The 12072-nt window shown below is 41.6% G+C and overlaps 1 pseudogene; it reads right to left on the reverse strand.

Moving 5' to 3' along the window:
• Positions 1-3246: 3246 nt before the first annotated feature.
• Positions 3247-11428, reverse strand: LOC129830607 (nurim-like; annotated as a pseudogene).
• Positions 11429-12072: the final 644 nt, after the last annotated feature.

Consider the following 12072-nt stretch of genomic DNA (forward strand, 5'->3'; position numbering starts at 1 on the left):
ATGTTCCAGAGAGTCTTAGCTTTCAGGAATGGGGTTAAAATGCTAGAGCTTAAATTATTATTAATTAATTAAATTATTGTTAATCTGACTGCACTGTCCAATTTACAGTAGCTATTACAGTGAAATAATACCATGCTATTGTTTGAGGAGAGTGCACAATTATGAACTTTGAAAATTTATTAATAAACCAATTAGGCACATTTGAGCAGTCTTGATACAATATTTTTAACCGTTATGCAATGGTTCATTGGATCAGTCTAAAACTTGTAACATACACTGCTGCAATCTAGTGGGTAAAATCTAAATTGAGCCTGGGCTGAAATAATACATTCTGGCCTTTCTCTTGCATTTCAAAGATGATGGTACAAAAGAAAATCATGTTTTTTCTTTGTATTATATTTTACCAGACCTAACATGTTATATTCTCCAACATTAATTTCACATTTCCACAAACTTCAAAGTGTTTCATTTCAAATGATATCAAGAATATGCATATCCTTGCTTCAGGTCCTGAGCTACAGACAGTTAGATTTGGGTATGTCATTTTAGGCGAACATTGGTCAAATCCTTAACAGGTTTTTAACATGCACACTATGCCTCTGCACATAGCTGTACGTTTGCACTCCAAACGTTCGCCACAATTTCGCACTCCTTGTTTTAAGCCTTGGTGCAAAGGATGTTAAAAAAATCGTCCTCCAAACTTACCAAGTCCTTGGTATTCCGCAGTAATGCTTTATATCCCCCTCTGTCTCGGTTTGAGAGTTTTCATCTTCTGGATGAAGAGCGACTGTGTACCTCCGGTCGTGCGTAATGCGCTCGAGATACTACCTCGAATATTGTTCTGTATCCGATGTAGTTGATTAATCGATGTAAAAAAGTCAGGATTAATAATGTTTATATGGCTCCGTTATTTAAAGATGACCTCGCAGTGAATCAGAGCATATACACTTAAAACACCTCCATTGGAAGTAAATATTCCCCGGCTGCAGTGCTGTCCGACAATTGTAATCCGCTAATGACATTAAATTCCGTCAGAGGAGTTAGTGGCACACACCATATTGGCCGACCTAAGAAAAGGCGTTTAAAGAAGACTCCCGTCTGCCGGTCACCCACCCCTCATCCCTACGTCCCACTAATTGGAAGAGAGAGAGAGGGAATAAGGAGAGAAGGGGTTCACCGTAGTCAGACCGTGATGCTGACAGTCAGGGTTGAGGTGATGAGAGTTACCTGATGTGATGTGAAAAACTTCAACCTGTCGTCCCGGGTGGAATTAATCGTAAATTCTGGATAACATCAAAGTGGCCTACACTAGGATACATGCTCAGGAAATCAATCAGTCTGTTATGTAACCTAATCTGCAGGCTCAGCTACAGTAGTTAGCCCAGATCAGACAGTTGAGGAATCATGCATAAGTTAATAGCCTAGACTACATCAATGGTAAGAGCCTAAATCAAAGTTAAATTAACTTCCCCGCACATTGACTCTGTACCGGTACCCCCTGTATATTGCCTCGCTATTGTTATGTTACTGCTGGACTTTAATTATTAGTTACCATATTTCTAATATTTCAGGTATTTTTCTTAACTGCATTGTTGGTTAAGGGCTTTTAAGTAAGCGTTTCACTGTAAGGTCGACAACTGTTGCATTCGGCGCATGTGACAAAGAACATTTGATTTGATTTGAAATTTATTACTGCTTGCATTTCATTGACATTTTGTTGTAGTTGCTTATCATTTGTTCCGGTGCAAGATCTTAAATGTATCCATGTGTGTTTTCTTATTGTAATTTAAATCTATATAAAATAACGAAACAATGAATAACTTCTCCTTTCGATCATCCATGTTCATCCATGTTCCCTGTTCAGCTGTTCAAGTCCTCTTACATTGATTTACAGCAGCGGTTACTGCGACACAAAGGATATATCAAGGGCACAGCGCAATAAAACAAGGATTATGGAGAGAAAAGGATTAGACAAAGACATTCAAAATGTGACAGAATGTGTGTGTGTGGGGGGGGGGGGGGGTTGCTAAAGAATTGGACAAATACAACAAAACGAAAGACAACGGCAGAATATAGCACTGATAATCATATTCTGACACAAAAATACCGTGTGGAACAGCAGTTGGCACTTGTTGGTGGAATGTAAAATGTCACATTATCTTCATAGGCGATATAAAATATACTCTTGGATAAGTAAATGTAAAAAATGTAAAAAACGGAGTAATTACACTCGCAAATATATTGATGTTAAAAGCTATATTTACAGATGTTCTGAATCTCATCATTTTCTAAAATCAACACAGTGTTACCCCAACCAAGTGAAGTTCACTGTAACAATCTTCTTTGGGAGAAAGAGAGGAGGCAGCGTGGTAAGTGTTCATGATGAATCATTAATAGAACGAACTGAACACTGAGATACAAAACAATAAAGTGAACTACTGAAAACCGAAACAGTTCCGTGTGGAACACACAGACACGGAAGACAACCACTCACAAAACACAACAGAAAACAGGCTCCCTAAATATGGTTCCCAATCAGAGACCATGACTAACACCTGCCTCTGATTGAGAACCATATCAGGCCAAACGAAAAAACAACAACATAGAAACACAAACATAGATAACCCACCCAACTCACACCCTGATCATACTAAAACAAAGAAATAACAAAAGAACTAAGGTCAGAACGTGACATTCACAAACAACTGCAATGTCTACTTTTGTCAATTGCTGTATGCAGACACACAAACTTCCCATCCAACCCCATTCATGTATGTGTAGTAATAGAGCTCGCCAGCTTGTAGTCCTAAAAACCGGACTTGAGTTACCTCTGGTTCGTTCAGCATTCCCATGGGGGTAAATAATGGGGAAAGAAGGGGGTTTTGGGATAAATGCCGAAAATAGGGTCAGGTTAACCCAGGCGTAGGAGATCGTATATGTTTTGTTCTATGAGATAATCAGGGTTGGGGTCAATGCCATTGAAATTCCAGTCAATTCAGGAAGTACAATGAAATTCAAACTCTCTTCCAATGCTTTTCAATGAGGAACATTTGTAATTGGAATTTAGGCTTCATGTGATTTATCTGCTTGTTTTGATTACATAAATGCTTAAACAATTCACAAAAGGTGACTTTAGCTGATAAATGATCTCACAGTATAAAACATATAAGATCTCCTAAGCCTGCGTTTGGACAAAAACCACATTAATTTCCCCATATGCTTTGACCAACAAGCCATGACTTCAATTCACTCTTGCTTGTGGTTGTTATTCTCCTGAGCAGCGCCCCCGTGTGGCAGAGAGAATAACCGCAGTTTTCTGTGCAGCTGGACACTGAAGTGGGCACAGTCCTGCGTATCTAGGGAGTGAGCCAGGGCCAGGTTGGCCGACAGACTCCCCCCCAGCAGCAGCCTGTCCAGGGGCAGGGAGGAGCCACAGGTGACGCAGGTGGAAGAAGAGACGCTAAGCCCGAGGGGACTTGAGAGCCAGAAGGTCTCCCAAACCAAGGCACTCATAATAAACCTGAGGAGATTTTTATTTATTTTTATTTTATTTTACCGTTATTTTACCAGGTAAGTTGACTGAGAACACGTTCTCATTTGCAGCAACGACCTGGGGAATAGTTACAGGGGAGAGGAGGGGGATGAATGAGCCAATTGTAAACTGGGGATTATTAGGTGACCATGATGGTTTGAGGGCCAGATTGGGAATTGATGGAGAAAGAATTGATGGAGATGGAGGGATGGAAGAGAGAGGGTAGTGGGAGATGGGAGAAAGTGAAAAATAACTTATAGCAGATATTAAAAACAGTTATATTTCATTAGAAGGATATTCTCAATCATTATATTGCTGACGAATGAAGGGTAATTCATCAGGGTAATTCCAGCTTTGGCATCACATCAAAGAGAGATGCATTTTATGCCTAGTTATAGTAGTATTTGGAATTTTACAAGAGCGTGGGAGAGGGACAATGATCAAATGTTATGCATGTAAATGCTTTGGTGTAACCAGTGTCATTGTGAACAGTATCACTTCCTCCACTGTCCCCTTACTCGCCTCAAACGTGTGGTCCTCTGATCGCAAGCACATGTGACTGTGATCTCACTCTTTTACATCTGCATGGGTTTTCTTTACCTGCTTGATGCTGATGGGGGTCACCTTGGGGTCATGATAGAAGCTGCACCAAATTATTGATGTATTATAATAATTTATTATGCTTATGTTGTATTAATAGAAGGGGAAGGGCTATAAGACCCTCCCCCACTACATTTATAGGGTCCTGGACCACAGATTAGCAATATATGCATTATAAGGTTTAACACTGTTCCACAGCTCTTTTCTAGTTTCTGCCTCTTATAAGAAACGGTCTGAGCAGATGTGTGAGCCATTGCAGTCAAAACAGGGTGTCTGTGAGAAAGCGCCACAAGGCTAAAAGAGATACATAGACACAGACCCCTTTCGGGGAGTAAATAGATAAGAGAGAAGTCAGACATACACGTGTAAGTGACACGTGAATGGAAAATTACTGCTGAGCCCTTAGAAAACACTGGACTATTGTTTTCTCCTGCAAGTTAGTATAACTGTATATGCATGGGCTTGGTCTCATGCGTAGAAGGTGTTGACGTAGGCAGTTACACCACTCGGGGTCGACTGCAAGTATATTAAAGTAACTTTGACCCTTTTTAATTTAGCAGAACTTACTCTGAAACATACGTGCTGTGTTTCCGTTGGTAACTTCTGTCTGCAATTGCATTAATAAAGGCTTAACTGATTTTCTTAAAGAAGATATTGTCTGACTGCTGATTTCACCAATACCCCAATGATTGACAAGGAACAAGATGATGAGGATGGACCAGCAGAGGAAGTGCAGGGTGAAACATAGCAGGGTGAACCAGGTATTACATGGGGCATTATTTACTGTCCCCAGACAGGGAGCCTCCGTCACAGGCTGCCAGTACTGCATCAATATCTAGAACACGGACAACACAAGACAGTGAATTAGGACAGCGAAAGGGGTTTTCAAATGTAAAATTGTCTCTCATAATTGCCCATTTTTGAAGACTATAAGATTTTATAAGTGTGTGTGTCTGTTACCTGGAGAGCCAGAGAAGCGGTGGAGCAGTACATGGCCCGGTTCAGTACATGGCCCTTCTCTAGAGCACTCAGGACCTCAGACTGGGGGCGAAGGTTCAACTTCCAACAGGACAACGACCCTAAGCACACAGCCAAGACAACGCAGGAGTGGCTTCGGGACAAGTCTCTGAATGTCCTTGGGTGGCCCAGCCAGAGCCCGGACTTGAACCCGATCGAACATTTTCTGGAGAGACCTGAAAATAGCTGTGCAGCATCGCTCCCCATCCAACCTGACAGAGCTAGAGGATCTGCAGAGAAGGTCACCAAATAATACAGTACTGAGTAAAGGGTATTGTGTGTAGACTGATCAGGGAAAAAAAGATGAGCAATTTTAGAATAAGGCTGTAACGTAACAAAAAAATGTAAAAGTCAAGGGGTCTTAATACTTTCTGAAGGCACTGTGTATAAAGTGTAGAAATATGGAGAGAGGGATATGATAAGGACATGGTGTGGTAGGTTAAGTATTGATTATCAGTGCAAGAAACAGCAAATTCTTGGAGTAAAGTATAACGATGAATTGCCATTGTCGAAGTGACATTGTTAGCCTGGGTACTAGTCTGGGCCCGGTTTCCCAAAAGCATCTTCAGGCTAAATTCATCACAACTATGATGGTTTTGGGAAACCGGACCTTGTTCAGCTAAATTTGTTTAGGTCTATAATTATAATTTTTAAATCAGTCTTTGTTATTGGATGGTTAAACTGTATTAGATCAAAAAAATGTATCACCCATCGTGGGGCTCGAATCAACGACCCTGAGCTTAAGTCTCATGCCCGACTGCACAATTCAGCTAAATGCTTTTGTGCCCAGTGTGAATTAAGAGGAAGGGGAGAATACTTTTGAGTATGATGCTGTATATACAGTTAAATAAACACCACAGAGGGACAAACAATTGAACACAAATGATTACAATTATATATAATTAACTGAAAATGGAGAGCAACTGATCGCTTGCACCATCAGAAAGACCAGGCGTAAGGAGCAGAGGACGGGATGATTGACGGACAGCCGAGCATGGGTGTGGAGTTCAAAGACAGAGGCCCAGCCGGGTACAGGTGTGGAGATCATGAACAGAGGCTCAGCTGGGCACAGGTGTAGAGATCACAGACAGAGGCCCAGCCGGGAACGGGTGTCAAGGCCACGGACAGAAGCCAAGCTGATGGTGGAGTAGCCCATACAGGAGCGGAGGACTGATTCGGGTAGAGATTTGGACTGTATGCTGGATGGTGGGGTGGGACCTCCAGGTATTCCTTGAAAGTAATCTGATGGGCAGCATGTTTTTTTTGTGTCAGTCTTCATTGATGTGATCAAATACCCAGCATACCACAGTCCCTTTTCAACCACCCAATGCCTGCTTCTTGTAAAGGCTGAACTGAACAATAAGTGACTCCAAAATGACATAATACATTATTTACCAATCATTTCTATTGGGCACTGTGGCAGACGGCAGGGAGAGATGAGGGGAGTGGTTATTGAAGGGAGATATCGTGCAGCTCGCTGGCTCCACCTCCGAGCCTTATATGGACTTCCTGCCCCAACGAGGCGAGGCTGTGGGTTGTTAAGCCAGGGAGTGCTTGGGGATAAAGGAGGAAACAGCCTGCACAAAGAGGCTGAGTAAAGGGAGAACAAAGTGCGTTAATCTTTGCGTGCTAGGAATATGGGACAAAATACTAAACTTTTGACTACTTTAAAACACGTGAATTTGTTGCAATAATTTGGGGGGGACTATGCACAAAAAGTGATGTACTTTCTAAACGGTTGACCAGATATGTATGAAAATACCCTCAAACTAAGCTGACAGTCTGCACTTTAACCTCATAGTCATTGTATCATTTCAAATCCGAAGTGGAGTACAGAGCCAAAACAACCAAACATTTTGACTATCCCAATACTTTTGGAGCTCCTTGTGTATTTAGTTTGTATTCCAACTCTTTGATTCTCCTGAGATAGCTGTTGATCATGACTCTCCATTCCATTACAAATAAAACGAACAAGACGGCGCCGACAGAGATGGTCGCCTCACTTCAGGTCCTTAAGAAACTATGCAGTAATTATTTTTTAATGTATTTATTACATTGTTAGCCCAGAAAATCTCAAGTGTTATTACATACAGCCGGGAAGAACTATTGGATATAAATGCTACGTGAACTTACCAACATTACGACCAGTAATACGACTTTCCCGAAGCGGATCCTTTGTTCGGACCACCCTGGACATGGGATCTAATCCCAGAGGCCGACCCAAAACATCGGCACCGCAGGAGAGGCAGACAGAGCGGCCTACTGGTCAGATTTAGAAGGCGAGCACACCTTCCACCGCTTCCGAGCATTTTACTAGCCAATGTCCAATCTCTAGACAAGGTGGACGCAATTAGGGCATGAGTTGCCTTCCAGAGAGACATCAGAGATTGTAACATTCTCTGTTTCACGGAAACATGGCTCACTCGGGATATGTTGTCAGAGTCGGTACAGCCACCTGGGTTTTTCATGCATTGCGCCAACAGAAACAAACATCTTTCTGGTAAGAAGGGCGGGGGTGTATGCCTTATGATTAACGACTCATGGTGCAATCATAACATACAGTACCTCAAGTCCTTTTGTTTACCTGACCTAGAATTCCTTACAATCAAATGCCGAACCGCATTATCTCCCGATTATAGTCACCCCCCCCAAGCAGATACCTCGTCGGCCCTGAAAGAACTTCACTGGACTCTATGTAAACTTGAAACCATATATCCTGAGGCTGCATTTATTGTATCTTGGGATTTTAACAAAGCTAATCTGAAAACAAGGCTACCTAAAATTTATCAGCATATCGAATGTGTTGTTCTCAACCATTGCTACTCTAACTTCCGTGACACATACAAGGCCCTTCCACGCCCTCCCTTTGGCAAATCTGACCATGACTCCATTTTGTTGCTCCTCGCCTATAGGCAGAAACTAAAACAGGAAACTCCCGTGCTCAGGTCTATCCAACGCTGCTCTGACCAATCAGATTCCACGCTTCAAGATTGCTTCCATCACATGGATTGGGATATGTTAGCCTCAGACAACAACATTGACGTATACGCTGACTCAGTGAGTTTATTAGCAAGTGCATCGGAGATGTTGTACCCACTGTGACTATTAAAACATTCTCTAACCAGAAACCGTGGATTGATGGCAGCATTTATTTTCTATGGGTAATTTTAATATAATGTAACAAAGAAATAGTCCGCAACAATCAAGTTGGCTTCCGACTATTGGCTACATATTTTTTTTAAACATACGGTGGTTTACCTGAACAATGTCATGTGGATAAACTTTGTAGAGCATAAGCTAGCAAGCTCTACCACGCTAGCTTACTCGAATTGACTCACCAGCTAATGTAATTTAGTAGTTCTAGCAATGGTAAACCAAATGTCGATCACTAGGTTTTTCAAAAAAAGACGCCTGGAGGAAAAAGAGTGTGTGCCAGAAAATAATTTGGATCAATCTACCGATAGCTTCCAGAATGAGACATTAACAGATGGATAGAAACAACCGCAATCGCCATCACAACCGCGAATGCCACGTTGAGCCAGGCATGCTTGCCTACCACACTGTCTCCTCTTGTTCTTGATGCTGCGGAAGGGGGTAAACCTGCAGTAGGTCCACCAACAGATTTGTCTGCTGTTGATGAACCAGCCTGTCAATCAAAGCTAGCAAAGTTTCCTTCAAGTATGATAAATGGCATATCACGCTGCTTCTCTTCAAGGTGGTATGACCAGTCCGTGTGGATTGAGTATAGTAAAGCAAAAGATGCAATTTATTGTACGTTTTGTAGGCACTTTCCTTTCGAACATGTCGAATTCAAATTTGTACGAGATTTACCAGAAAACTGGTAAATCCCAAGAAATGCTTGCTGCAAACACGAGAATAGCAAATGACATGCTAGTGCCCTTGCAAAATGTGAATCCTACAAGGCGATCCATGGGCCTAGAAGTCGTGGGACTGAGTTGAACCAAATACATGGTGATGCAAACATGGATTTTATAGAAAGAAATCGTGCACATGTTAAAGTGGTCATAGATATTGTTCTAATGTGTGCAAAGCAGGATATTCCACTCAGAGGGCATAGATAAACCAAACCAAGCTGAGTATGACTCAGAAATACAAAACAGGCTTAATGAGCTACCTCACAATGCAACGCTTATGAGTCCCGAAATTCAGAACGAGTTGCTGGAGTGTGCAGCATCATTGTTACTGTGCAGGATAAACGATGAAGTTCATTCTGCGCCTTCCACGTATTTTGCCATACTAGCAGATGAATATAAAGATCAATCTAAACGAGAACTTATTGCTGTGTGCATCCGATACATCCATGCTGGAATGATTAAAGAAAGAGCTGTTGGGTTTATGGAAACCGCTGATTAGTCTGCACAAGGAATTTCTCTGAAAATATAAATATGAATGCAACCCCTGGAGTTGGATCCCACTCTGTGTGTTTTTGTTTCGATGGCGCTTCAGTCATGTCAGGGAACAGAGGGGTACATGTCCTACTAAAGCAGACATTTAAGCAAGCGGTATATGTGCATTGCAACTCCCACCGTTTGAATTTGGTTCTGTGCACGGCGGCAAGTGTCGGGACATGTCAGTACTTTTTTTGACACAGTAAACCAGCTACACACATTCATGAGTGGATCCCACAGACATGCTCCATTCATAGAAGTACAGAAAGAGTTGCATCCCGATAGACCATGTATCAAGCTAGAAAGATCCACAGATGTACGTTGGAGTTACAAATCAGGGTCTGTGAGTAAAGTGCTGTTACTGCTAGATGTCATTTTAGAGGTTCTTGCAGATTTTTCAGAGGCTTGTGGACATACCAAATTAGAAGCCGATGCCCACTTACAACAAATCCAGAACAATACGTTTTTATTCCTGTTAGTCACGTTTAGTAAATTGTTTGACACTAGTGATTTTGCTACGAAGGGATTACAAAGCTCTACATTATCTGTGACGGACTGTATTGGTTTAATTGAAATTCTCAAAAGCAGCTTTTCTACGTTCAGAGAAAACTCAGGGGGAGACTTTGATAAAGTTCTCAAGCTAGCTAACTAAGCATAATATTAGTAATTGGGATGTGAGCTCATCACGGCAGCGAAAACTGCCCGTAAAATTGGCAGACAGTTTAGTCACAACTCCATTAGGGAAAACATCCAGCATCTAGAGTGACAGTGACCCGAGGCCTTTGGAACAATATTCTAGACAGACAACTGAGTTAAACTCAAGATTTCAAGAAGACACATATGGGATCATGCAAGCTGCAGCCTCCTTTTCCAAAGAATCCCAAACCTGCGGCCTTAAAGAGCAGCCGAAGACCACATGCGATCATCATTAATATTGAGGATGCTGAATTCACTGTTTTTAATTCAGCAGTTGAGTCGCAAAATGAACATGGGAAAGAATGACTTTTCCTCCATAATGAGTGTACTTGACAGCTGCTCTGAGGATATTTTCCCTAATATAAACTCTCTGTTCAGGCTTATTGTCACCCTTCCAATGACATCATGCAGTGTGGAGAGACTTTTCTCAACAACAACTAGGATTAAAAAAATCGTCTTCGCACATTAATGACAAGCGGCTGGCTGAAGCACTTCAGTTTGCTGTCTTTTGAGCGTGAATTGACAGATACATTGGATTATGATGAAATCATCACCATATTCAACTCAAAGCCTTGCCGTCTGCGCCTTATGATACGTCTACTAAAGGTAAGGTACTACTACTATAGTACTACTGCCCGCCATGGTATAAATGGTAACATCAAATATAGGCTTGTTTGCCCATCGAGATTAAAGTGCACCTGAAGATGAGTTTTATGTTGGCAAGTTGGCAACTGGTCTAAAGTTACTGTCTTATTTTAATATGCTGGGATGGGTAATTATTTGTATATGTAACGAGGTTGCTCCAAGTACTATGCACTAGTATAAAACGATGGTATTACTAAATAATATACGGTGCACATCGCAAAATAAATGTAATAAACGAGTAGAAAAACTGCCTATCCAAATTTTTATAGGCCTATCCCCCCAAAAGATTCTGGCTACGCCCCTGCTGCGAAGCAACCGATCGAATGGTGCTCTCGATTTTGGTGTCCAGTTCAGCAATAGTAGCCTTAAAATCCTCAGCTATAGCAACACGAAATTCTCCCAGAGCCCGGGTAAGTTCTGTAAGTGTCACGTTGTTACCTGTGCCTTCCGCCATGTCTGTCTTGTTGTTTGGTGGGGAGGAGGCCTCCGATGAGGATTTATTGTCCTTTGATCGCCTAGTACTCGGCATGTTCACATAGAAAGTTACAATATTGTATTAGAAAGAGACGTTTGTTGTAAAAAGTGGAGTAAAGTAGGTTAAGTTAGATTGTTTCGCAAAAATGTTACAGGAACCTCTCTCACACACCGCCGTTCACTCCAACATGCAAGTTCTGCCCCGCACTTGATGGTTTTTGCAACTGCACTTGAAGAAACTTTAAAAGTTCTTAAAATGTTCTGGATTGACTGACCTTCATGTCTTGATGCAATAATGTACTGTCGTTTCTCTTTGCTTATTTGAGCTGTTCTTGCCATAATATGGACTTGGTATTTTACCAAATAGGGTTATCTTCTGCATACCACCCCTACCTTGTCACAACACAACTGATTGGCTCAGTCCACAAATTAACTTTTAACAAGGCACACCTGTAAATGCATTCCAGGTGAATACCTCATGAAGCTGGTTTAGAGAATGCCAAGAGTGTGCAATGCGGTCATCAAGGCAAAGGGTGGCTACTTTGAAGAATCTTAAACACTTTTTTGGTTATTACATGATTCCATATCTGTTATTTCATAGTGTTGATGCTTTCACTATTATTATACAATGTAGAACATATTAAAATTAAGAAAACCCCTTGAATGAGTGGGTGTGTCCAAACTTTTGACTGGTACTGT

This window comes from Salvelinus fontinalis, chromosome 32 (genome assembly GCF_029448725.1).
Source record: "Salvelinus fontinalis isolate EN_2023a chromosome 32, ASM2944872v1, whole genome shotgun sequence".
NCBI classification, from domain to species: domain Eukaryota; kingdom Metazoa; phylum Chordata; class Actinopteri; order Salmoniformes; family Salmonidae; genus Salvelinus; species Salvelinus fontinalis.